The sequence below is a fragment of the Heterocephalus glaber genome, unplaced genomic scaffold, assembly GCF_053883595.1.
Source record: "Heterocephalus glaber isolate CG9 unplaced genomic scaffold, H.glaber_assembly_v1.0 deba00001613, whole genome shotgun sequence".
Taxonomy (NCBI): domain Eukaryota; kingdom Metazoa; phylum Chordata; class Mammalia; order Rodentia; family Bathyergidae; genus Heterocephalus; species Heterocephalus glaber.
The window spans coordinates 20,132,184-20,146,870 of NW_028258384.1; the positions used below are offsets into that span (position 1 = coordinate 20,132,184).

General features: G+C 39.3%; 1 pseudogene; it reads left to right on the forward strand.

Annotated features, from left to right (window-relative positions):
- Positions 1 to 685: 685 nt before the first annotated feature.
- LOC101720072 (melanoma inhibitory activity protein 2 pseudogene) lies at positions 686 to 14,481 on the forward strand (annotated as a pseudogene).
- The last annotated feature ends 206 nt before the right edge of the window (positions 14,482 to 14,687 follow it).

Consider the following 14,687-nt stretch of genomic DNA (forward strand, 5'->3'; position numbering starts at 1 on the left):
GCTATGAAATGCAGGACACAGGGCAGTTAATTATGATAAACTTAAAGAAACCACCCAGACAAAGGATGAAAATCCTCAATTCATGTCCCATTTAGCTGGTACCCTCATGTGTTACACAGCCCTAGATCCAGAGGTCTCAGAAGGCCAACTTATTTTAAAGATGCATTTTATTAATCAATCTGCCCCAGATAGTCATAAAAAATAACAAAAATTGGAGAATGGTCCCTAGACTTTACAATAGGAATTGTTAAATTCTGCATTCAAAATATGTAATGACTGAGATGAGTGTGCTTGAGAGCAATGCCTTTCTAAATTGCAGATGCTGGGCTCCACCATAAGAAACCCTACAGAGCCAACTGCTAATGTAACTAATAGAGGATCAAAGGCTCCTCAAGTTCAGGGTGTTTCCTCAGGGCCATGTTTCAAATGCCACCAGAATGGTCACTGGGCTAGGGAATGCCCACAGCCTAGGACTCCCTCCTGGCCATGTCCTTTGTGTGGGAGCCCATATTGGACTCCCTCCTGGCCATGTCCTTTGTGTGGGAGCCCATATTGGAAGTATGATTGCTCAATGCTGGCAGCTGCCCCTACCACTTCTGGGTCTTGACCTCAGGGACCTCTGACTGGCTCTTTCCCCAACCTTCTTGGCCTGGCCACCAAGGACTGATACCATCTATAAGTGACCATGGCCTCTTGGACCATTTTGGATGCTGAGTTCCAGGTAATTCTTATGGTGGAGGGTAAATTCATTTTATTCCTCCTCGACACAGGCACTGCACACTCTACTTTGCCTTCCTTTCAAGGGTCAACCTTCTTAGCTCCAATTACTGTTGTGGAGATTGACAGTATATTCTCCAGACCTTTTAAAATGCCCCCAATTTAGTATCAATTGGGCCAACACCTTTTCCCACACTTATTTTTAGTTATCCTCACCTGTTCTGTTTGTCTTTTAGTATGAGATGGCTTAGCTAAGCTGTCAGCCACTCTGACCACCCCTGGGACACAGCACTTAAAGCTCCTCTAGTCTCTCCTTCCCTACCTCCCCTGAGGCTCCTATCATCTCCCCTCACCTCAAACCCAGAGTCTGTGACATTTCCACACCACCTCTGGCCTTCTCCCAACAACCCCTTACCACCCCTCTCAAGCTGGACCTCCCTTACCCTGCCCAATGACAATATCCCATCCCTAAACCAGCTTTAAGGGCTTACAACATATTATCTCTCACCTATTGTGGCATGGTTTATTAATTCCTGTCATTTTCCCTTACAATAACCCTATTCTCCCAGTAAAGAAAGCAGATGGCTCTTATAGGCTGGTACAAGATCTCCACTTCATTAACCAGATTGTTCTCCCCATACACCTGGTAGTACCAAACACATACACTTTTATCTTCTATCCCATCATCTATCACTGATTACTCTGATTTAAATCTGAAATGGCTTTCTTTGCCATTCCCCTACATTACTCCTCACAGCCTCTCTTTGCCTTCACCTGGACAGAACCTGACACCTGTCAGTCTAAACAGCTGAACTGGACTGTCTTGCCTCCATGTTTCCAGAATAGTTCCCATTATTTTGTTCAGGCCTTTCCACAAGATATAGTTTCCTTTCATTCCTTCTCCTCTCATCTCATACAGTATGTAGATGACATCCTCTGAAGCCCCTCCTATGAGTCATCCCATAAAGACACACTTTTATTATTACAGCATCAAGACCTCAAGGGCTATTGTGTCTACCCTTCTAAGGCTCAAATCTCTTCCCCATCTGTCACCTATCTGGGCATCATTCTAACAAATATACCCGAGCCCTACCTCCAGGTTTCACCCACTTAATTTCTCAGATTCCAGTTCCTCCTACCAAACAACAGCTTTTCTTTGGCACCATACTAGGACATTTCTTCCTCTGGGTTTCTAGCTTTGCTCTCCTCACCAAATCTCTCTACAAACTCACCAAAGGATATCCTGCTGAGCCTTTAGATCACAAAGCCTTCCCTCACTCATCCTTTAATACCCTAAAAGAGGCCCTAAAAACAGCCCTGCTTTGGTCCTCCCAGACCTCACCCAACCTTTTAGACTTTACATGGTAGAATGCAAGGGGTGTGCAGTAGGTGTTCTGACACAAGGTCCTAGCCCATGGCCAACTGAGTTTCTGTACAAAGAGCTTGATCCCACTGTCACAGGCTGGCTGTCATGCCTATGACTGGCTGCCACTGTGGCTCTGCTAGCCCTACAAACATGCAAAATCACTAGACATGCTTCATTCACCCTTTACTCTTCCCACAACCTTCAAGGACTTGTGTCTTCATCCCATCTCTCACACTTTCTCTCTGCTCCTCACCTTATTCAACTCTATACACTTTTCATGGAGACTCCAAATGTTACAATTGTCCTGGGTCCCAACTTTAATCCAGCTGCTCACTTTATCAGTCCACCACCCCTTTTCAAAAAGCCTGAATCACATAAATGCATGTCTCTGATGCACCTAACAACTTCCTCCCCTTTCCTCACATGTCCACCTTCCCCCTTCCCAACCCTAACCATACCTGATTTACCAATGAGAGCTCATAAAAACCCACCCCCAAATCCCCTGCCAGGGCAACATATGCTATTATCTCCCAAAACTATCATAGAAACTGCAGGTCTCCCCCGTCCACTACTTCTCAACAGGTGAATTAACTGCTTTGATCCATGCTCTTACACTAGCGAAGGGCTTACAAATAAACATCTATACAGACTCAAAGTATTCATTTCATATATTACCCAATCATGCTGCCATATGGGCAGAAAGAAGCTTTCTCACCTCCCAAAGGTCTTCAATCATTAATGTCACACTCATTAAAGCCCTTCTTCAGGTTTCTCTCCTTCCTACATGGGTGACTGTGATTCACCGCATGGGACACTAGAGACTTTCAGACCCCATAGCTTCTGGAAATGTCTTTGCAGATAAAACTGCAAAGGAAGCTGCTAATCTCTCCCTCCAGGCCTCCAAGGGTCAGTATTTTCCCTTTCTAGTTTCACTCCAGCCCATTTTCCTTTCAAGTGCCAACAATATCAGGACCTCCCCACCAAACATGGATGGTTCCTAAGCCAGGGAAAATTCCTCCTCCTCACCTCCCAGGCCCAGGCCATTCTTTCCTCCATTCATAACAATTTTCCTGCAGGCTATAAACCCTTAACCCATCTGCTTGAGATTCTCATCTGTTTTCCCTCATGGAAAACCCTTCTCAAAACTATTACCACTCAATATTGTTTGCCAGTTAACCACACCCCAGGGCTCCCTAAGGCCCCCTCCTTTTACTACACATCAGATGCGAAATTTTTACCCAACTCAGGACTGGTAGATTGACTTCACTCACATGCCATGAGTAAGTTAAAATATCTCCTGGTATGTGTTGACAGCTTCACAGTGTTGATAGAGGCTTTTCCCCTAGGCTCAGAAAAAGTCTCAGCAGTTGTTAACTCCATCCTAACTGATATCATCCTTCACTTTGGTCTTTTTAATCTCAATTCAATCAGACAATGGCCCAGCTTTTATTAGCAAAGATTACCCAAGAGGTGTCCGAGTCACTTGCTATACGATGGAACCTTCATGACCCTTGCTGGCCTCAGTCTTCTAGGAAGGTAGAATGCGTTAATGGCTTCCTCAAGGCCCACCTTACCAAACTCACAGTTCAAATCTATAAAGATTTGGTTTCCCTGATTCCCATTACTCTCCTTCATGTTAGAACCATCCCCAGAAAACCTATAGGGTACAGTCCATTTGAGCTTTTATATGGCTGCACCTTTTTACCTGGGCAATACCACAGTCAGGATCCTAACTCCATTGGACACTATCTTCCTGTCCTACAACAAGTCTTAAAAGACATAAGATGTGTTGCAAACCTTCTTTTGCCTTTTCCCAATAGCCAGCCTCATGAAGATGACCTGGCTAATAAATGGTTTCTTTAAAAATCTTAAATCCTCAGGAACATGCCAAATCAGCCTGCACCATAGCAGCAATCCACTGGACACCCCTTCCCCCATGCTCCTCTGTACAGCCACCTGGTTCCACACTATAAAGAAACAGAGGACACTGGACCACCAGACCACAGTACTGGGTCCGGCCACTACCGGCCCAGAGGTAGGAGATTCTGAGCTGCCATCCCACTGCTCCTGGTCCAGAAAAAGTGGCTTCATAGCCACCATCTCTCCCGCTGCTCCCGGCCCAGAGGTAGGGGCTTCTAAGCCGCCATCCTACTGCTCCTGGTCCACAGAAAGGGGCTTCTGGGCCACCATCCCTACTGCTGCTCCTGGCCCCTGTCCCACCTTTCCCAGCTCAGAAGAGGAGATCTTTGCGGGCACCAACAGCACCCCCCGCCCCCCAGTCAAAATGAGAAAACACATAAATAAGTCTCAAAACCAGACTTCCAGATCACCTACAGCAACCCCAAAGGGAAATGAGATGGAACACTCTGATACTCAATCACCTGGACCCACTGAACTGGCAACAAAAGGGGATCTGGAAAAAATGAAATCAGAAATAATTTCTCAGATAACAGGAGAAATTGTGCCCCTAGTGCAAGACATGATCAATAAATATAGAGGGGAGCTGAGGAACATGATGGAATCCCAACATAGGAAACAAATGGAATCCATAAAACAGATGCAAATAGATTTCCAGGAGATGAAAAACTCCACTGAAAGTCTACACAGCAGAATGAGCCAGTGTGAGGACAGAATTTCAGATATAGAAGATAAGATAGCAATTAATGATGAAGAAAAGAAAAATTGCTTCAAAATTAAAATGGCACATGAGAAAACAATCCAATAGCTGCTAGATGTTGCAAAGAAGACTAACATAAGACTGATTGGAGTCAATGAAGAAACAGGAGAGAATGCAGATGACATAAAAAAAATCTTCACAGAAGTAATGCCAGAAAACTTCCCAAAGAGGGGAAAAGAACTTGTCATACAGATAAGTGAGGCATATAGGACTCCAAATAGCCTTGATCAAAAAAAATCTACACATAGGCATATAATTGTTAAGATTCCAGAAACTCAACAGAAGAACAAAGTTCTCCAAACAGTCAGAGAAAAGAAACAAATCACATACAAAGGAAAGCCCATCAGAATCACAGCAGACTTCTCAACACAAACCATCAAGGCAAGAAGAGCTTGGAGTGACATATTCCAAGCCCTAAAAGAAAACAGCCTCCAACCCAGATTGATCTACCCTGCAAAACTATCTTTCAAAATTGATGGAGAAATAAGATACTTGCATGACAAAGAGCACCTTAGGAACTTCATGAATACCAAACCAGCACTCCAAAGAATTTTACACAATATCCTAGGAACAGACATTGAGGATCACAACCCCAGGAAGCAAAGCAGAATGAATCCATCTGGCATGACAAGAAATTAAATGTAAAGGGAGAGAACCCAACAAAAAGAAAAAGTCATGGCAATGATAAGTCAATATGTTTCAGTTATAACCATCAATGTTGATGGTCTCAATTCACCAATCAAAAGAAATAGACTGGCAGAATGGGTCACGAAGCAAAATCCAACAATATGCTGCATACAAGAAAAACACTTCATTCAAAAGGAAACTCATAGACTGAAAGTTAAAGGGTGGAAAACAATACTCCTTGCAAGAGGAACCTGAAAAAAAGCAGGAGTAGCTATCCTCTTGGCAGATCAAGTAGATTTCAAACCAACACTGATTAAGAGAGACAAAGAAGGACACTACATCCTTGTAAAGGGAAGAATCCAAGAGGAAGAGATGACAATCATAAATATCTATGCACCAAACAGTAGTGTGCCCAACTATATAAAACAAATACTAATGGACATGAAAAGTCGTATATGCACTAATAGAATTGTAGTGGGGGACCTCAACACCCCACTGTCACAAATAGATAGATCAACTAGACAAAAAATAAGTAATGAAACACTAGGACTCAATCGAACTCTTGAACAAATGAACTCAACAGATGTTTACAGAGTGTTCCACCCCACAAAATCAGAAGACACATTCTTCTCAGCTGCACATGGGTCATTCTCAAAAATAGACCACATACTCACACATAGAACATTGACATGGCATTTAGGGAGGATCCACTTGGTAAAGAGTCATGCATTCAATCTTACTAATCTTATAGGCCCAGCAGGCTGAGGCCGAAGGGTATGAAAGGTCATTCCCGAGATGGTTTGCTTATGCAGCTGATTCTCAGCCAAGACCGAGGTCATACTAGTTGTCATGCTTCTCATAGTTGAAATCCTGTTTGTTATGTCTTGGATCTCATGTGAGGATCGCATTGGGCTGGGAACATCCTGAAGAATGTCTCGGTTTGTTCCTGCTTGAAGTAGATTAGAGACCAGATCATATTCAAAGAGAAAAGAACATTAAACAACACCTGCTCTTTAGGCATTTACCTTGAATAACCTTTGTAAGTACTATATAAGCAATGTGTAAGTTAAGAATAAACATCCTGTTTCTCTTCAGGATCCCCTGTGTCCCACTTCTATTTCTTTGTGGCCCCCTACTCTCAACCCCTTTCCTGCTGAGGTCGAACAACAGAACATGTTTAAGTAAGTGCAAAGGAATTGAAGTTATCCCCTGTATATTATCAGACCATAGTGTGATGAAATTGGAGATCGATAGCAAAAAAACCTCAAAAAATTTCATAAATATGTGGAAATTGAACAATACACTTCTGAATAACCAATGGGTCACAGAGGAAATTAAACAAGAAATCAGACAGTTCCTCTAATTAAATAACATTGACAATAAAACATATTGAAATCTATGGGACACAATGAGAGCAGTCTTATGAGGGAAATTCATAGCAGTGAATATGCATATTAGGAAAACAGAGTGGGCCCAATTAAACAACCTGATGCTGAACTGCAAGCTCCTAGAAAAAGAAAAGCAGGACAACACCAAAGCTCATACAAGGGAGGAAATTATAAAGATCAGAGGAGAAATCAATGCAATGGAGACTAAGAGAATGATACAAAAATTCAATGAAGCTAAGAGTTGGTTCTTTGAAAGAATCAACAAAATTGACAAACCCTTAGCCAACCTTGTCAGAAAAAGGAAAGAAAAGGCCCAAATCCATGCAATTAGGAATGAAAAGGGTGAAATTACAGCAGTCTCAGCAGAAATTCGGAGGATCATCAATAACTACTTCCAGAATCTATATGCCAATAAGATAGAAAACACAAAAGAAATGGACAGATTCCTAGACACATATGAATTACCAAAGTTGAATGAAAAAGACCTAAAAATTCTAAACAACCTACTGTCAACCAATGAAATTGAAAATGTAATTAAATACTTACCAACTAAGAAAAGCCGGGGCCCTGATGGCTTCACTGCTGAATTCTACAAAACATTTAGAGAGGAACTGCTGCCACTACTGTTTAAACTCTTCAAGGAAATTGAAAGGGAAGCAATACTCCCAAATTCATTCTTGGAAGCAAGCATCACCTTGATTAGCAAAGCAGAGAAAGACCTAACCAAAAAGGAGAACTATAGGCCAATCTCACAAATTAACATAGATGCAAAAATACTTAATAAGATATTGGCAAAAAGAATGCAAGAGATCATCAAGAAGATCATACACCCTGATGAAATGGGATTCATCCCAGGGATGCAGGGATGGTTCAACATATGCAAATCAATCAATGTAATACACTATGTCAATAGAGCCAAGGACAAAAACCATATGATTATCTCCATAGATGCAGAAAAAGCATTTGGCAAAATCCAACATGCATTTATGATAAAAACCTTACAAAAAATTGGAATAGATGGTCTCTACCTCCAACTGATAGAAGCCATCTATGAAAAACCAACAGCCAATATCATACTAAATGGTCAAAAACTGAAATCCTTCACACTCAAATCAGGAACAAGACAAGGATGTCCACTATCACCACTCTTGTTCCATATAGTTCTGGAAACATTAGCCATGGCAATTAGACAAGAAAAAGAAATGAAAGGAATAAAGATAGGAAATGAAGAAGTCAAATTGTCATTATTTGCAGATGACATGATACTCTTTATAGAAGACCCCAAGAACTCCACCAAAAATCATCTAGAAATAAAGGAAATGGAGAAGTCAAATTATCATTATTTGCAGATGACATGATAATGTATAGAGAAGACCCCAAGAACTCCACCAAGTCTTCTAGACTTAATAACCAAATTCATTCAAGTAGCTGGTTACAAGGTCAACACTCAAAAATCAATAGCTTTCCTCTACACAAATGACAAATTCACTGAGGAGAAATAGGCTAAATAATTCCTTTCACAATAGCATCCAAAAAACTGAAATACCTAAGAATCAACCTAACGAAAGAAATCAAAGACCACTTCTCTGAAAACTACAGCTTCTCTGAAAAGAGAGATTGAAGATGATATCAGAAAATGGACAGACATCCCCTGCTCCTGGGTAGGAAGGATTAATAAAGTGAAAATGGCCATACTTCCAAAACTGCTACATAGATTCAATGTAATTCCAATTGAGATCCAAGAAGCATACTTCATGGACCTTGAGAACACAATACAAAAATTCATTTGGAACAAGAAGAGACCCAGAAAACTAATAGCAATTCTAGGTAACAGAGTCATGGCAGGGGGTAACAAAATCCCCAACCTGCAACTATACTACAAAGCTACTGTGATAAAAACAGCATGGTACTGGCAAAGAAACAGACTTGAGGACCAGTGGAACAGATTATTAGATGCAGAAACAACTCCAGACACACTCAGCCATCTCATCTTTGACAAAGGAGCCAAACACCCTCACTGGAGGAAAGATAGCCTCTTTATTAAATGGTGCTGGAAAAATTGTGTTTCAACTGCCAAAGATTAAAACTAGACCTATATCTCTCACCATGCACTAAACTAAAATCAAAATGGATTAAAGATCTAAATATTAAAATAGAAACTCTGAACCAGTTGGAACAGAAGTTAGGTAGAACTCTTTAAGACATTGGTGTAGGAAAAGATTTTATGAACAAATCCTCAGTTGCCCATGAACTAGCACAAACAATCAACAAGTGGGATCTCTTCTTATTAAAAAGCTTCTGCACAGCAGGAGAAACCACCAGCAGTGTGAAGAGACAACCCACAATGTGGGAAAAAATCTTCACCTGCTGTTCCTCAAAGATCTACTATCTTGAATCTATAAAGTACTTAAAAAGATCAGACCTCCAAAATTTAAAGACCCAATCCAAAAATAGGCATCTGAAATGAACAGACATTTCTCAGACAAAGAAGTAGAAATAGCAAATAAATACATGAAGAAATGTTCAACATCACTGGTCATTCGAGAGATGCAAATGAAAACAATGCTGAGATTTCACTTCACTCCAGAAAGAATGGCTGCTATCATGAAATCAACCAATAACAAATGCTGGCAGGGCTGTGGGGAAAGAGGAACCCTGCTCCTCTGCTGGTGGGAGTATGGACTGGTGCAACCACTATGGAAATCAGTATGGAGATACCTCAAAGAACTAGGACTAGAAGTCCCATTTGACCCCGCTATTCCACTGCTGGGGATCTTCCCCAAAGAATTAAAAGAATCATACCACAGTAATATATGTGTACCCATGTTCATAGCGCCTCAGTTTGTGACAGCTAAAACTTGGAAACAGCACAAGTGCCCTTCAACTGGAGACTGGACAAAGAAAATGTGGATTTTTAAATAAAATGGGGTACTACTCAGCCATAAAAAATGACAAATTAGAGACATTTATAGCTAAGTGGATGCACATTGAGGCAATACTCTTAAGTGAAATAAATAGGACACACATGTATAAATACTGAATAGTTTCTCTGGTGTGAGAAACTGAAAGTGTAAATAAGGACTAAATGTATAATAGGTAATGTGAAATAGGAAGAAAAGGGGAAAGGGGAAGGAAGTGGGAGGGCTAGGGGAAAGGATAGAAGGGAATGGGATTAATATGAGAAAATGGAAAAATAGGAACAAAATCTTTGTAAATAGGGAGGAATGGAGGGTTTGAAGGGAGGGCTGGGCAAGGGTGAAAAATAAGAACCAAGAGAGATTTTGTAAAGGTGCATATTTCCAATGATGAATGTCATTATATTGTATACCTAAAATGTACCAATGATTAGAATGAATAATCGATCATGCAAAATAGGAAGAAAAGGTCCAACGGGGTTGGGGAAGTGCCAGTGGCAGGGGAAAGGAAAGAAGGGAAAGGAAAATTGATGAGAAATGGAAAAAATGGAAATAAAGTCTTTGTAAATAGGGAAGGATGGAGGAGGTGAAAGGAGGGCTAGGAATGGGGAAAAAATAAGAACCAAGATGCATTATGTAAAGGTACAATTCCCAATGAGAAATGTAATTGTGTTGTATACCTAAAATATACCAATAAAAAAATTTAACAAAAAAATAAAAATTAAAAAAGAAATACAACAGTTTACTACAACCAAGAGTCTTACCTAATCAAAAAACAAATTCATAGACTAAAAATCAAAGGATGGAAAACAACTGTCCATGTATCAGGACTACAAACATTAGCAGTGATACCCATCTTAATTTCAGACCAAGTGAACTTCAAGTTAAAACTGACCAGAAGGGGCAAAGTAGGTCACCACATAATTGTTTAGGGAACAATTTAACAAGTAGCGATAATATCTATAAATATCCATGCACTGAATACTGGTGCACCCAACTTCATAAAATAAACACTGTTGGACAAAAAAAAAGATCAAATAAACACCAACACAATAGTGAGGGACCCATCTTTCACAAATAAATAGATCAACTAAACCCAAATTCAATAAGGAAATATCAGAGTTGAACCACATCTTAAAAGAAAGGGACTTATTCAATATCTACAGAGTGTTCTATTCTACAACAACAAAATATACCCTCTTCTCAGCAGTACAGTGAACCTTCTTCAAAATGAGTCACAGAGTATCTGATAAAGATTGTGAATCAAAATTACCCCTTGTATACTGTCAGATCATAGTGCAATGAAATTAGAAATCAATTTAAAAAAATCACAAATATTTTACAAACACCTGGATATTAAATAACACATGCTAGAATATTCAATCGTTCACAGAAGAAATCATGAAATAAATTAAACAATACCTAGAATCAAATGATAACAGTACATATTCTAGAACCTTTGGGACACAGTGAAAGCAATACTAAGGGAGATATTTATTGAGATGAATATTCACATTAGGAAAACTAAGCAAGCTCAAATAAACTAAGCATCCACCTCAATATCCTAGAAAAATTGTAATAGTCCAATCACAAGCTAGTACAAAAAAAGAAATCATGAAGAGCAGAGCAAATATTAATGCAATGCAATTGAGACCAAAAAAAATCAATAGAAAGGATCAATGACTAGAAAAGCAGGTTTTTCAAAAGAATAAACAAAGTAGAAAAACTCTTAATAAAACTTACCAAAACAAGGAAAGAAAATGCAATTAAAAATTTTTAAAAAGGCAATATCACAACAGACACTGCTGAAATCAAGAGGATTATTGGTAACTACTATGGAAAATTGTACTCAAATCAGAAAATCTGGACAAAATGGACAGATTCCTGAAAACATATGAATTGCTAAAACTGAACCAAAAAGACATAAATACCCTGAAAAATCCAATAATAGGCAATATAATTGAGGCAGTAACAAAAAGCCTACCAACTAGGAAAAGCCCAGTATCTGATGAGTTCACCACTGAATCTACAAAAACATCAGGGAAGATCTAATGGCAATATTCCTCAAACTCTTTAGTGAAATTTAGAGAAAGAGTAATTTCAAACTCATTCCTGAAAGCTAGCATTACCCTGATTCCAAAACAAGACAATGACTCAAATAAGAGTAAACTATAGACCAATCAGCTTAATGAACAGAGATGCAAAAATCCTCAACAAGGTATGGGTAAACAGAATGCAACAAATAAATCAGAAAAATCAAACATCATAACAATGTAAGCTTCATCTCAGAGAAGCAAGCATGGTTCAAAATATGCAAATTGCTTGGCCACCACTTGTGGACCAGCCAGGCTGAGGCTGTGGTTGGGACACCTGGAGCAGCCTTGCACCATGGAGGGGCCTGAGGCCATATTTGGGGTCAGTCCTGGCCGAGCTATGCAGGGTTGTGGCAGCACTGCCTGAAGAGATGAGAACAGGACCAAATCCCTACAGTTTATCCTGGGAATTGGTGATAGGGGAAGCTATTGTTGTTGGGTTTTTTGTTTGTTTGTTTTTGTTTTTGCTATTTTCTTATATTTATGGAGAAACTCTCCATCAGTTAGAATCCAGTGTTATGTGGGGAGAGAAAAACAGCTTGCCATAAAGCTTTCTAAACTAATTGAAAAATGTAAACTACTGGAAAAAGCCTTGTTCAAAAAGAGTATGAAGGCTTAGAGTCTTCTTTAAAGGATGCCAGCTTTGAGAAGGAGTCAACAGAAGCACAAAGTCTGGAGGAATCCTATGAAAATCTGAATAGGAACAGATTTAAGCTTGAAGGTGAAATACTTTTTCTAGAAAAAGTGCTAAATGATCAGAAATCTAAACATTCTGAACAAGAAGAATTGATGGCTGATGTTTCAGAAAAGACACAGGCCTTAGAAGATGAATCAAAATCCCTCAAATCCCAAGTAGCTGAAGCCAAAAAAACCTTCAAAATATTTCAAATCAATGAAGAATGACTTAAGGGAGCAAAGAAATGATGCTTTGAATGAAAATTCCCAACTTCAGGAAAGTAAAATTGGCTTTTACAAGAAGTTGAAGTGTGGGAAGAACAAGTGAGTGAACCTAATAAGCAAAAAATAACATTTGAAGGCTCCAAAGTACGTGCATAACCAGTTCTAAATGATAAAGAAAAATCACATCAAGTCTCTGATTGAACATTTGGTAAAGATGAAAGATTGGGCTCCTGTGCTTAGAGAAGACATAACAGATGATGGTAACTTGAAATTGAAAGTGAAGAGCAAATCATCGAGTGGTGCTGACTTACATAATGAGCCAAAATGAGCTTTGAAGAAACTGATTTATGCTGCTAAGTTAAATGCTTCTTTAAAATCCTTAGAAAGAGAAAGAAAATAGATTTATATTCAGTTATCTGAAGTAGATAAAACAAAGGAAGACCTTACAGAGTGTATTAAAAATCTCCAGACTGAATAAGCATTTTTGCAGTCAGAAAATACACAATTTGAAAGTGAGAATCAGAGGCTTCAGCAGAGACTTGAAGTAATGACTGAACTGTATCAAGAAAATGAGAGGAAACTCCACAGGAAATTAACAATAGAGGAAAATTATGGGTTAGAAAAAGAGAAACTTTCCAAACTGGATGAAAAGATCAGCCATGCTGCTGAAGAGCTAGAGACCTACAGAACATGAATCAAAGATCTAGAAGAATTGGAGAGAACCATTCAGTCTTATCAAGGGCAGATTATTTCCCACGAGAAAGAAGCATATGATAATTGGTTGGCAGCTCAGACTGCTGAAAGAAACTTCAACAAGTTAAGGAAAGAAAATGCTTACAACAGACAAAAATTAACTGAAACAGTTTAAATTTGAACTTTTAGAAAAAGATCCTTATGTACTTGATGTTCCAAATACAGCATTTGGCAGAGAGCATTTCCCATATGGTCCCTCATCATTGGGTCATCATTCATCTGAGATGAGAGCTTTACTCTATCTTCCAACTTTGTTGGAGGGTCCATTCAGACTCTCCCTTTGCTTCCAGGGTGAGGAGGAAGATGCTCAGGAGGCTTAGAGAATCCTCTGGACCATCAGATTAGCAATGAATGAGGAGACTCAAGCTATAATTTGTGCACTGATCCTCATAGAGCACCTTCTGACCTTTGATCTCTGTCACCTCCATGGGAACAGGACTGTAGGGTGATGTTTCCCCCACCAGCTCAAAAATATCCTGACCCAGCTCTTCCACTAAAAAAGCAAGATAGATACTATTCTAATTCTGGTAGACTTTTTGGACCAGCAGAACTGAGAAGTTAAAATATGCTTTCTTTGGATAAAGTGGATTAGCCAATGTCTTCAGAATTGGAATCAAGTAGAAATGATACCAAAGATGATCCTGATAATTCAAATGTGCCTGATTCTTCTCTCCCTGCTGAAAGCAAAGTAACTGGCCCTGAATTTATTCCTCTACTTCTTCCTCCACTTGGAGGTCAGCCATTTCTAGTGTATCTAAGAAGCCAGGTCCTGAGGAGAAGACCTCCTTTTCTTCCATCTTCTACAGGAAACATCTACAGAGTTCCTCAAGATTATTTTCCTCCAAGGGATTTCTCTGGCCCACCTCCTCCATTCCCAATGAGTAATGTCTATCCACCGTGGGGTTTTCCTCATTATCATCCTCCAAGAGCTGGATGTTTCCCCTCACCCCCACATTCTGAAAGTAGAATTGAGTTCCCTTTAGGATCAATTCTGCCTTCAAGTGAGCCTGCTACTGAACATCCAGAGCCACAACAAGAAACCTGACAATACTTTTTATCTCTTTTCAAAAATAATTTTATCTCTTATTTTTAGTTTAAGTAATTGCTGTTAAGTGATTATACTTTTGGTCAAATTGAAGCTTAATGGAATTATAATTCTCAGGATAGAATTTTAAAAATAAATATAAATATAATATAAATATAAAAATAAAAACAAAATATACAAATTAATAGATGTAATACATCTCATAA